Here is a 14,188-nt window from a genome sequence, read left to right as displayed (position 1 = left end):
ATGTTGTATGTTTCACCTTATTATTTCATGATTGGCTTATTATAGGAGGAGGCCCATTATACCATAAAATAATTCTGCTCTATTAATGCACCATCAGTCTGAGGTTCGACATTGACCAAGTCTTATAGCCAGGTGGCCTTTGAATAACCCCAGCTCCTTAATCCTGTCCATCTCAGCCCTTAGCAGCACATATAATGAGGGGTCAATTTCTTTTGGTTGAGTATTAAGTGGTATTTTTACTGTTTTAATTCCTTTTTACTTTCATGGAGTATGTTTTTTTCTTTATCAGTTGTTTGAGGTCACAGGCAGAGAACCTGGCTATTAATCCCAGTTTTGCACCCATCCTCAAAGGCAGGGGACTAGTGTAATACAGCACAAATGAAGATGCACAACATCACTGCAGATGACACGGAGGTCCTGAAACCAATATTTACTGGGGCTCTGGAGTGGCTCATTCAGCTAATACACCTACTGTATGTGCAGTGATGTGATGCATCCTGTGGCCCCAATCTAATCTAGACTACAGAGGGGAAAGATTTCTAATATTCAGCAAAATATGTTTCATTATTAAAACAAGGAAGCCAGGGTGACATGTTTAGGATGTCACATCAATGGGTATCTTCTCTGAATTGGCAACACCCCTCACCAACAGGCAATGTGTCATTCTAAAGTTTTCGTCTTTCTAATATGAGCAACATGAACTTCTATGTCAATATCAGTGACAACTGAATTGCATTACAGTTTAAAATAGCACAAATCTATACACAAATCAGCTGGGCTGATAATCCTGGATCCTGGAACCTACAAAGCCAGAACAGTGCTCCTCTCCCCATAAATGTATTAGAGCTGCTCTCAAAATAGCACTGTTTGCTAATTTCTAATTTCAGGCATGTGTTTAACCAGCTTGCAGTGTTCCATGGGGATAGGGGCGGGAAAGTGCTGTCGGTACGGCGCACTGCTCTGAACACACACAGCCTCAATCTCCTGGCAGTACAGAAATGAAAGCGCCTGTGTGTTTTTCACAGATATTTCAACTCACCCGTGAAATGACATTAATCTTCAGTACACCACATCAAAAGTACCACAAAAACAATCAAAGTTGGCTTTGACTGCGGAATTCATTATCCTGCCTGATTTGATTTATTTGTAAATGGCCTATCTAAATGTTTCAACATGAGCACATTTTCACAGTACATACATATTTGTTTCTGATTTTCAGGTAATGGTGCACTTGATTCTAATCCTGGATATAATCAGGATGATGTACAGGATGATGTGTAATATTTGAATATAGCATTCTCTAGTCACAGTATGCTTTCTTGTGTTTTTTTGTTGTTTTCTTTTTAAATTACAGACGCTTAAACACTTTTTTGTGATTCATTGCCATCACCTTAGATACATCTTCATTACCTGTCATGTCCCCTTTGTGTTGGCTTATTGCACATTATTGAGGGACTGTAGGTTTCTGAGTTTGCCCCCCTGACCCCCCCTGAACTCGCTGCCTGCTTGTGAAGTGACTGCTTGCCCCAGCTAGAAAGCAAGATCGTGGGGAACCACCAGCCACCCACTCATGGCACCGACCTTTCACCCCTTCACACTGCTATCCAGGGAATAGAAAAAAAACTGTCTTTATTTTTCAATATTATTGAACAGCCAGTGAGCCCTACCTTGGTGTGGCAACACAGAATTTAACACAGTTAAGCCTTAAGAGCAAGCTCTGTTGCAAAAATGTTTTTTTTCTTTTATTGTACAATACATCTGGTTTGTGAACTATATGAACTGTTGAGAATTACCTTTCTAACTACCTATATATTTTCTGTGCAATGCTGGGAGCCTGGGTATAAAGTACATTTTGTTGTATAAATATCAAAGTTTATTATATATATATCATGTCTGCCTTGCCATAATATATATATACAGACAGGTGACAAATTAAAGGAAAAACCAAGATAAAGTGTCTTAGTAAGGTGTTGGGCCACCATGAGCCACAAGAACAGCTTCAATGTACCTTACAAGACATTACACAGAGCATGAGAGGATGTTAATTGCTTAATTGTATCATGCAGTACATCTGTATGGAGGCATCTGCATTCATTATGTTTCTCCTCTCATTTATTCAGTTTTTTCCTTTAATTTGTCACCCGTCTGTACATATATATAGTGAATGAATTCACATCCAAAGGTTATCATTGTTATCAAGTTATCATCATTCAGCCTGTTCTTCTTTTGTTGCATGCATTCTATCAGAAGAAGAAAAAAAATACAGAAACAAACAGGCTACTGCAATGCCATGCAACATAATGAAATATTAAGCGCATCAAAACATTGTTGGGAATTTACTAGACCAGTGGTGTGCAGTCCCTAAACCACACGTTATACATGGATATTGTGGTCTGGATGGAACAGAAAACATATCAGTGGATATCGTGGCACTTCTGTAATTACTTTCATTATTTCACTAATTGCTTCCACAGAACCATTTCTTGGATGTTTGATCTGTTTGATCCATACTACTGAGAGTAAAATAAGAATCAATTCTTATTTTGCTGTAATATATAGCACCAGCTTCAACTATCTTGTAAATGGGGCATTCTGTAGACCAGAGACTCCCTAAAGTGAATTTAATTCCAGATCTACAAAGGCTCCACATTTTCCCATTGACATACAATTGTAAACCTGACATCAGTACCTCCCATTTAAGTTGAGTTACCAAAGTTATTCAGCTCAGTGGTTTTATGAAGGAGTTGTTTTGAATCATTGTATGCGTCATCATGTTATTAAAGTATGCTTTCAGAAATAAACATATAAATTTTAAATGGTACATTATGGGAGAACAGATTGAAAGAAATGTGCTTCAACAACAACTTTAAAAGTCCCCAATCCCTAAAACTCCACATCCCAAACCCAGACTCCTATACCTGCTCTGCAGGGACTCAGCGTGATTAATCTAAGCCTTGTGCTGTGTAGTGGACCATTTACAGTGTGCTTGCAAGGCTGGCCCCATGGGTCATACACATTTACAGCTAGGCAAAATGACGACAGCGCTGCCAGTCATTATAATGAGCCAGCCCTACAAGCTGATCGATTCAGACAATATAATCTCGGCCCAAGAGTGCCGTATCATGGGTGAGCAGAAAAATGGTGGGAAGGCAGCATCCAAAACTGCTTATTAATGACCAGACCTGGTGATGTGTCTACATCACAATTTAGGTGCTTTTCTAATGGTCAGAGTACCCAAACCTGCAGCCATTTTCTACACTACACTGCAGGTATGAATGGCCAGTTGAGTTCACGTGAGGCTGTTGTGGTTTTTTTCAAAAGGACGCCTCCCTCATGTTTCATCTTTGATGTTACAGTTATATCTGTAAAAGAACTTCAGTTTGCCTTTGTGCTCCTCTTTTTTGAGACACAGTGGAATAATTTATTTCATTTTTGTACATCGTGGGGAAAACTATAAACAAAGGGGACCATTGTAAAAGCATGATGTTATACCCACAACACCTTGTAGTTCTAGAATATGATTCTTAGTTTCAGTAAAAACATTGAACTATTCAAAAACCTGGAAATCTCTGTCAACATTTTGAAGGAGAAAGGATGGTCTTTAAGGCTACTGCACAAAGAGACAGGTGGAGAAAGACTAAAAAAGCTTTTAGTCAATCTTACGCATTTCAGATCGAATTAGCACTCGTTTCTGCTGACCCTTTCAGGTAATGAATTTAAATTTTCTTGAAAATGTCCTTAACTTCCCTGCCTCATTCTTAAGGTGGGTAAAATTAACATAACAACCCTGGGGCTTGCTGCTGGGTGCAGTGTAGAAACCTCTTCAATCACACAGGAGCTCTTTGGATATTTGAGGGTGAGAGGTTCTTCTAATAAGAACTGTTTCAGTAATGGAGTACTGAACTATTAAAGCGGAGGGCGGAGATAACGGCAAGAAAAGCACCTGTTGTCATCCCAGTTCGGATGCATCAACTCACACTGATTGTGCTTGTCCTTGGGTCATTCCATGGTACTAAATCATATTAGGCCATGAGAGTGAAGTTGATCTTTCCATTAGAGTGGTGTGTGTGAGTGTGAATGTGTGTGCATTTTGAAACTGTTTTACTTTCACCTATTAAAGACATGGATATATTCAAAATCCTATAGTATTCATTTTCTTTTATATACAGGAACTGGATTTATATTTTACATATGTAATCATTGTCCCACGAGGTATCACTGTTGTTGAGGGAAACAACAAGTTTTGTTGTATAAAGGCACATTATACAGGTATATCCTAAATTAGGCATTTTAAGTTTGTAGCTAAAATTACGTTTCTGGCATCTTATCAGTTAACTCAAATTAGTATTATGGAATAAATTGCCCTTACTGGTTACTATCTGATATAGGTATCATCAGTTTGTACAATATAATCTCATTTTCAGAGGTGGAAAGAAAATCTAATGTACAAATGAAATGGATGTAGATTGCTCCCCTAATTCACGTCTCAACAGTTTCTGGATCAGGCAACTAGGAGCTGAAAATACAATAAAGCAGAAGAGAAGCATAACTCACCATTGCCAAGCGCTGAGCACAATGTTAAAAATCATTACTCCACTGAAACACTACTGACTGGTTTAGGCATTGAGAAGAGTCTACACTTTTAAAATATATTTATATCACTTAATGTTGTGTCTAATATCAGTCATCCACTTTCATTATCTTCACATAGTAGCCTAAAAATAGACCATGGCCTGATATAAAATCTACACATAAGCATTGCATCACATGCAAAAAGACATACAATTAATTCACATTTACCTCCTCAGGCAATGAATGTCGGAGTGATACCCAGAGGAGTCTAGCTGGGTTATGTTTAAGTTTTGGAATGGAGCAGTTGAGGCTTTTCCATTACTTTCAGTTCCAATCTGCCTCACTTCTATCTGTAACATGATAGTCCCTGAGCACCAGTGTCAAGCCATATTCTGATTTGACCTTGGTAATCTGTAAATATTTAATACAGAATAGTTCACTTAGAGCTGAGAGTGGCCTCCAAGCTACCCTAGCAATCAGACACAGTTATGGTGGGGCTTATGCAAGGCACTGATCATGCAGTAACGGGTTCTATATCTGTATATATCACAGTTACATAGCAGAGTCCAGTATCACTGTGTAGGACAAATCAGCATGACATCACAACAATAACTAACTTACTCCCAGGTGGACTACGCCTACAGCCAGAACACCTAGTATCAATGTAGCCTATGATATATAGAGTTTATAACTGATTCAATTCAATTGTTGTTATGATCGTTTTTGTATTGTTAGACTTAGGCAGCTGAGATTCTCAGGGGTGCACAAATGTTTTTAGCAATGACGTAAAGATATCAATCCATATCCTTTCTGGAGGAATATCCTTTCTGTAGGTATTCACTAGTGGTTTCATGCTTTCATTCAAATGTCTTGCATGAGTGCATTTTGCAATTTTGAATTAATGACTTACTGACAGTGCTTTGTATGTGTGAGTAACTTTTGAACATTGAAAACATGTTTTTCTTCAGATATCATTTTTTTGTACTGTGTTTGTTTTGAGTAAGTGACAACAGTAATGCATATAAATGTAGGCTATGAGAGAGACATGCATACACATAAGTATAAGCAAACACACATACATTCTATCTGAAAGAAACACAGGCACGGATTCAGTCATTTTTCCTTTACAGTGAAAAATTACAAATAAATGTATGTGTTTGTCATATTTTTAACTGTAAGTGTTTTTAATGGGGTATTGTTCACAACAGACCTATGAATTGTTTGTATGTTGGCAAAGGATTTATAGGGCTAGCTAACAGAAATGTTTAAATGTGGTATTGCAGGGTAACTACAGTAGCCTAGTTAAAAATAGTTACCAGTACAGGTGCAGCAGTGAATTTGATCGTTCTTACTTCAAGAAATATATCTGCCATTCAAGAAATATCAATATATCTGCCACGAAGAAGTCATTATCTTGCACCAGATTCTATATGAGTAGTAACGTTACCTACCAGACCGAATCACAACGCAGATTTTGATGCTTAATTTCAGAGCCGTCAATACTAACGGTATATACTCAGTCTGTCACCCCGTTAGCAAGGTAGAAAATGCCAAAAGTGGAAATGTCTAAAGTGTGGGTGAATTTTATTTGGATCTCATAAATAAAAACGATGTTTGCCTAACTCCGAGGGGGGAATTTGAACCCGTGCTAGTTGCTAGGTCCCAAACGCGCTACCCAGAGGGCTACTAGTGAAGTAGATGCCGGGGCCGTAAAGTTTTTTTTTTTGTTTTTGTTTTTTTTAAACGTGTTCACTTCTAAATATGTCCATTTTACATGTGTATCCATTCGATTATGACAATGTGACAGCCCCCTGCTCTGTCGGCCAGTGCCGCTTGTTCCGGTGTCTTTCTTCACAGGTGCCTTGCAGGCAGAGCAGAAGGAAGTGCCTGTGGCCAGTGCTCCCAGAGATGTTAAGATGTGCCTGTCAGTCTCCAGTCTGGGCTAGAGGTCTTGCTGCCCACTGATACCTTTAGGTTTCTGTTTAGGCGCTGGCCTCTTATTGTTAGTTCATCTGGTTTACATCATACAGCACTATTTCACCACACTCTGTACACATATACTCACTTACACTACTGATGATACTGAATTCCACACCCTACAGTCATCTTCTTTTGTAAATTTTGGTTATTTAAAATAAATGTAAACTTGTTTTCTAAGTGCTTCGGTGTGTATCTTCCTTTTTGGCATGGCCATAGAGCCAGGTTGTGACAAATTCGGGGCATGCCCACTTTGGCATTGAGTCTGTTTGACAAATTGGTTCATCAGATTTGGTAAGCTTTAATTTAGGAATATTTGTTGGCATTGATTTTCATTAGTTATAGTATTGATTTTTTACTTTGTCTTCCTGATTTGGCGTGGGATTTACCCTGTGTGTCTGGGAAAGTACCTATAGAATTGCTTTCTTGTGCTCTGCTTGTATACTGAGATTTCTGGATGTGGCTGTGGCCGTGTATTGGTTAAACAATAATTAGCAAGTGATTTAATTTAGGAGATGCACTTTGACACATACTGTTTTGAAATGAATTTACCTGTTTTTCCTGATGACTGCCTGAGTTGTGGGAGAGTGATTTGGCATGTTACTGGCTTTTGCTGTACTGGTGGTGCAAATGAAGTGCTTGATCACTTGCTGTATAATAATGCATGTAGGTGTCGTCCCCTGGCAGGTTGTAGTGGCATTTCCCATTTTGAGTTTCCTCAGGTCTTTGTTGCAGTGTTCTGGTAAATGTAGGCTGTGCCATTTGTCTCTGGGGCACATCTGCAGTGGCAGAAGGTTTGTGGGTCGCCTCTCCACCCAATTGGGCTTCAGTGCATAAGCACCAGCCACATGTAATTGCATGAAGACCAGGGGCGATTGAGTTAGTTTTGCTGTTCAAGAGTAAGCTCCATTTTTGCCGGGGTTAACTTTTATTTGCTTCTTTGTGCGCACTTGTGATCAACTGCATTCTGTTTGGTCCACAACTTTGTAGCGTGTTTTGGTGAGCTAGACAGTCCATTATGGCTGCTATACAACAGTCTACAGAGTCTCCATCAGAACAATTAAGAGAGATCCAAGGTTCAAATCCCAGACGAACCTCCACCCCCAATTTGTTGTACCCCAGCTCAATGGCAATGTCAAAAGACAAAAAGGGATAGGCACACTGAAGTATTTAAAAATGACATTTAAATTCATTTTAAAAATTCATTTTTAGTAAATACTAAATTTACAGGAAAGACAAGATAATTGTGGGGTGTGAAAGTCAGTATAATCAGTAACTGAGTGGATGTATGGAGAGTGTGGTGAAGCAGTGTTATATGGTGTAAACCAGAAAAGAACAAACAAAAAGGGGCAAATGCAGTATAAACAATAAACAGAAACAAAAATTTGTCTGTGGGGAGAGATAGTTCTAGCTGAATCTGGAGACAGACAGGCACATCTTAAAGCCCAGTTCGGACCAAAGATTCACAATGCAACAAAACAGAGTGGAGTTGCAGCTGTGTGAACTACCTCTCTCAGAATGCCTGATGAAGGCACTTGTCGTATCCAGTGATTCAACTTGTCTAATTGCAGGTGGCGAGTTTTAAAATGCAATGTACGTAAGTTACATTTTCATAGCCAATCAGTTCGTATTTAGTCTCCGAATCAACCATCTAGGTATGCATACTGCTCAAGGAAAGGACAGATAAAATTAAACAATGGTAAACTTTTTTTAGTGCTTGCTTTAACCCTCTCTGAGGCACTCTTTGTGGGATTGGGCTGCGTCACCCAGTGCACGGAGCGTCTGCACCTGGACTCGACTGAGGGGCACTTGGAATGGATCCAGTTCCACCCCAGCAATTTGCCTGAACTGCCCATCATACTTGGTCATCCCTGGCTTGTACACCATAATCTTGTCACTGACTGGGCTAGACGTTCTATTAGAGACTGGTGGTGTGAATGTCAGGCAATCTGTTTCAGATTCCCCAAGAGATGAGGTGGAACATCCATACCTGTCAGGGGGTACCAAAAGAATACCAGAATCTCAAGAAAGCATTCAGTAGGAACCTCGCCACCGTGCTCCTTCCCCATAGACCATATGACTGCGACATAGGCCTCCTAGCAGGGTCAGTTCTGCCTTGAGGGCATGTATTCTCCCTATCCCTTCCAGAGATGCAGGTCATGGAGAAGTACATTCAGGAAGCGCTGGGGGCTGGACACATCTGACCCTCCACCATCAGGTCTTTTCCAAACTGGACCTCAGGAGCGTCTATCACCTGGTTCTTATATATCACGGAGTTGAGCGATAAGCCACCTTCGATACACCCAACGGACACAAATTCAAATACCAGTGAAACAGTGATGTCGTTTAGGCTTATTAAATCTCCAACTGTTTTCCAGGCACTGATTAATGATGTACTCCAAGAGTACTTCATACAGTTTGTGTTTATCTATCTCGATGACACCCTAATATTCTCCAAAAACCCCAAAGAACGCATCCAACATGTTCGCTTGGTTCTCTAACATCTCCTAAAAAAACAACTTTATGTCAAGCCAGAGAAATGTGAGTTTCATGAGCCCCAGGTATCATTCCGAGTCGTAATTATCTCTGTGGAAGGAGTGCAGAAGGACCCTCGGAAGGGTCCATCAGGCAGTTCTTGTGTGGTTGTGCCTCTCCTTGGTCAAACAGGTGAAACGCTTCCTGAGTTTTGCCAACTTTTACCGGTGCTTCATTAAAAAGTTCATTTCTCATGTGGCCCCCCTAAATGCCTCAACCAAAAAGTAGCATTCCTGGTGTTGGTGGTCCCAAGAGGCCAAAGCAGCCTTCTCGGAGCTTAAATGCAGATTAACCTGCAGATTTCCAATGCTTTATTCACATAGGGATTTCAATTTCTGCAGAAAATAAGGTCAGTTTAACATAAGCTTAGGAAAGTTGCACCTTTTTTTCCACAACATAAATTACACTCGTTAATATCTCAACTTCGAATCAGTTTTGTGCTTTAAAAAAGGAAGTTGCAAACAAGTTGCTTTACTGAAAGTGCAAAAGTTGTCACATGCAGGAGGGCTAATATGAAACTTGAGTGGTGGTTGGAGGAATGCAATGGTTTTTTCAGTTTTAATATAACAACTTGCCTTTTAAAAGCACATAACAGCTTTCAAAATTCATGGGTAAGGTATTAATGGGTGTAATTTATGTTGTAGAATAAAACGTGAAATTTTCTTAGGCTTACGTAAACTACAGAAATTATTTTCTGCTGAAATCAAAATTCCTATGGGAAAAAAGCATTTGAAATCTGCCAAGGGAACCCATGGCTCAAAAATTCCAACTCACTTATGGGTTTTAGAACTACAATCTGTAACACTCTATTGACTTTGTTTGGGGGTGGAGCCACTCCGGGCACCCCCCTTATTCTCCGGCTACACTGGAGAGATGCAGGGGTCTGTTTTTGTTGTTACTCAGCACTTAATTGATCAGTTAACTCACCTCACCTGGTTGCTTGAGTCTAATGTTGTATTTAAGGTGAAAACAAAAACCAGCAGACTCTGCAGCTCCCCAAAGTCAGGATTGGCCCCTCCTTAATTAGAGGGCAGATTTACACCACCCAACAAGCCATCCCAACAAACTGAACAAATGACTGCACACTGAAGAGCAGTCTTATTTCAGACCTTGTTTTGAAGCTAGGCTTTATCCAGTCTCCAGTCTGCAGTTGTTGAAGCAGCCATCCTAACCTGAACTGTATTGTAGCACTGGAAACAATGTCCAGATTGGCAGCGATCCATTCCAAACCACGTTTCTGATTTCCATAAAAATCCAACCGAGTGTAAGGAGGCACCGACTAGCCTGATTGCCCATCCACAGCCCTCTCGGTGTGACAGCTGTGTTAATGAAGCACAGACGTCACCGGCGGTTTCCACGAGACTCCACGAAAGGAGACGCCACTCTACAGCACTGCCTAAAGCTCCCGCTGAATAATTTGTAGCGTTGATTACAGCAGGATTCATTGTGGGGAAGAGTGCACAGACCGTGGAGAGGAGAATGTAGGTCACGCAGCCTACAGAGACTCAGCCTGGAACATCCACCAATTTGGCGAGAGGCTCTCAAGCCTGGCATCTGTACGGGAGCCATACAGGTCCACTCTCAGGGCTGAACTGTCCACCACTGTCAAACCTACCAGACTGTGTAATGGTAATCAAGCAATGCACTGTGAAGGTGCTATTTATATAACAGATCCAGAAACAACTCGGGCTAAAAAAATTGCTGTACACCTGAGCCAGTCTTCTTGTATTAGCATGTAGGTTGATTAGGTAAGAAACCCCTTTATTTTACATTCCATTTCATTTCAGGCATTTAACAGATGATCTTATCCTCTGTGGCTTGCATTATTTTCTCCCATTGGTACAGTTGTATGACGACTGAAGAAATTCATCTTAAGTACCTCACTCAAGAATAAAAAAGCAGTACCCCACCAGGCAGTCAAACCCATAACCTTGGAGTTAATAATGGCTATAATATTACAATTTTTATTTGATGCTTCAATATTCAGCAACTGTTTTTTAATTCTTATTCACAAGCAGTTTGGAAAGATCAGCTACCACAAAAATTAATGTTAATTAAATTGCTTATTTAACAAAAACTGTGTTTCCATTGTACACTTCCGTTTATATATACACATCAAGGATAGGGTAGTATAATATAATATAATATAAATTGAATCTGGGTCTCGGCTTCTTGTACTTTAAGGAACTCTCATAAAGAGGGAACAAAAAATAACCACAATTTCAGCATTCCAGTCCTCTGTGGTCCCACTTCTGAATCAGTCTGTCAGTAATGCAGGTCAATCTTATAAATATAGTACACAAGCAGCTCATTAAAATACAGAAAATAAATGCATTGACATTAGTTCCCTGAAAAGTGGTCAGACAGTGTGCCTATATTTATAAAAGTGACGCCTTACAGGGAATATCACTACATGGGTAATTTTCCTGTAGCAGCACTGAAAATAACAAAGTCCGACACAACTTCACAATGTATATTGTTCCTCATAATGGACCAGAGAGGGTCATGAACCTTCCGTGATTACTCGTTAAACCCATTCATCCTGAATACATCACTGCCAGCTACAAATGCTGGGACTGGGTGCTGCCACACTTGTTAATGTAAAGAGTCTGCCAATGACATTTATAACTCCGAAAGGATGCACCAATTATTTATTGTACCAGTTCCACCTTCTACAGTTCAAACTCCTGGTTTGCTATAATTGGATAAATATTTTTTCCAAAAAGGCTCCCGTGAAGATGCACTTAGCATCAAGTGATGAGTCCTAGTTGAAAGTGACTTTGCAATGAGTCTCCTCACTTGCATAATCAATACTCTCTGTAGCCTATAATTGGTCGTATATATATTTCAGCGCAATATTTGTAGTTAAAATTGCTTGAGTGTTTGAGCGCTGCTTCTGTTGCACAAAGAATGGATTTTCTCTACATGGTTTCACTGTTTTGTGAAGGCAATGAACACTGCTGACAAATGTTCATAAGAATGCTGATCTACTGCAGTGCACCAAAATAAAACTGGCATTAAAACATCAAACCTTTATTGAAGTATGTAAGAAAAAAAATCCTTGCTCCTTTTCAGACTTTAACAGTATAATCAAATTAAACATTTTTTCCACAAACCACAAAATGCCATGTTTACTGATTTTGTAAATAACGTAGAGGTAAAATGTAATGTTTTCATCAGAAAGGCCAGACGTCATGCGATTTACAGAGGAGTGAACAAGTTGCAGAGGACAATGGCATCAACAAACAGCTGTCTTTGAAAATGATCACCCTTTGTGACAGGCTACAAGATACAGTCAAGTGCTTATTCAGTTCGATCCAGTGCAGTAGCTTGTAACTGCAGCATTACCTGAAGAATTCTTGGTCTTCATTGTTAACTAAAGAGATAAATGCCTGTCATTAGAAGGCTGTTTTTCTGTAGACACACACACACACACACACACTGACAGCCGTACATACACACAGAGGCACATACAAATGCACCGCTTTTGAACCATACATGCCATTTACCAAGACTGTAGCGGTGTCATATTATATTCAGTGCATGTCCAAAAACAAAAACCATGAAGGCCACTGCTTTCGTCATTTGGCTGTAATAGCTCAGTGCTTGTCTTAAGCATAAACCTCCCTTAAGACCCATAACGCTCGTCTCATTTTGAGCAGACTGGTCCAGATTGTGTGCAGGGGACCGCAAGGAAAAAAGTGGCAGTTATCCTTGGGGCTCAAGTGGGGGTTCACGATTTTGGATCTTGGAATGTCATTTGCTAACATAACAGTCATCTAAACTGGCATGCCATAACGCTGAGTGTCAAGTGAGGAGATTGACAAAATGAAGCACCATCTAAATGGATCTGGCAAGGGAAAACTTTTTTTTCTTACCCCATGATAAATACCTGTGCATTTGTCTCCTTTTTGTTGGCTGGACTGGGTGATGCAGCAGTGATTACAATAGTGAAAATTGGAAGAAACAGAAAAAGGAAAGAAATCATTTTTTTACTATTGTAAAGTAATGAAAGAAAAGTTATCAGAGTCTAAGAGGGGGCTGACTACATTATTCAAATTTATGTAGCTCTGATGATATATTAAAACAGTCATAGAAAAATGATGTCTGCAAATGGAGCTGTTTCCAACAAGGCCTATTGAGACTGCCCTTGAGCTAAAGTGATGCGTGGAGTTGCATGTCAAATTTCTCTCTGTACTGTACTTGAATAGAAGGACTCAATAATTAACTCCCCAGCCTACACTACAACTGAAATAACATCATTCATTCGCTTGACAGATGCCCTTCTCAACACTGAATACATTTAAAAATTGGATTAAGCAAACACCTTGCTTCATCCTACACATGGGTTATGAATCTACAAATCTCTGGTCAGTTTTTTATTCAGTTCAACACACTGCCATCCAAATGAGGTGTACCTCAGATAGACAGCACTGCAGTACAGAGATCAGGGAAGCAGCTCAAATATTTTACCACCTTCCTTTAGTCAATCATTATGGTCTTTCAATACATTGAAAGCACAGCCATGCAGAATTAGAGGATGAGTCATCTCTTCTGATCTAGCATGTAAGATAGCAACTTCATACAACACTGCAGTAAAGTTTTGGTGAATATCCTGGTAACCTCTTTGCAACTGAAAGCCACAATATTCTAGCTATATTATAAGAGAATATAAGAACATTCACTTGTTTTATATGAGCAACAATGCTAGATCTGGCTTAGAACATTTCCAGACCAGTGACTGTATATGCAACATCACTATGCAACATCAAATTCACTATGCTATGAAACAAAAATAATAAATCTGAATTCTTACAGATAATATCCATGACAAGGCATGGATATACAATCATAAATAAATCATACGATTATTACTTCAGTGAATACATCAGATAGAAATGATAAGTGGTGGAAGGGAGGGTAACCAAGATGGAGTCTGAAGAGGTGAGATGATCAATAATGTTAGTGTGCTAGCAAGTTTGTCACAAACTCTCAGGGTGGCATGCAATACAATCAAACTTAGTTCAAATGTCAATTGAAATGACTAAATACAGGAGTGCAACACAGTAAAAATGAGCGTGGCAAATTTCATAGCTCCCAGTCT

At 39.6% G+C, this 14,188-nt stretch overlaps 1 long non-coding RNA gene across 1 annotated transcript; it reads right to left on the bottom strand.

The window, feature by feature from the left end:
* Positions 1 to 12,101: 12,101 nt before the first annotated feature.
* On the bottom strand, positions 12,102 to 13,045 carry LOC135255360 (uncharacterized). Its single transcript, XR_010330158.1, has 2 exons — positions 12,963 to 13,045; positions 12,102 to 12,460 (listed from the first exon to the last, which is right to left on the bottom strand). It is a non-coding gene; the product is annotated as an uncharacterized LOC135255360 (long non-coding RNA).
* Between the last annotated feature and the right edge of the window lie 1,143 nt (positions 13,046 to 14,188).

Source organism: Anguilla rostrata, chromosome 5, assembly GCF_018555375.3.
Source record: "Anguilla rostrata isolate EN2019 chromosome 5, ASM1855537v3, whole genome shotgun sequence".
In the NCBI taxonomy this organism is placed as follows: domain Eukaryota; kingdom Metazoa; phylum Chordata; class Actinopteri; order Anguilliformes; family Anguillidae; genus Anguilla; species Anguilla rostrata.
This window is presented reverse-complemented; position numbering and strand designations above follow the sequence as displayed.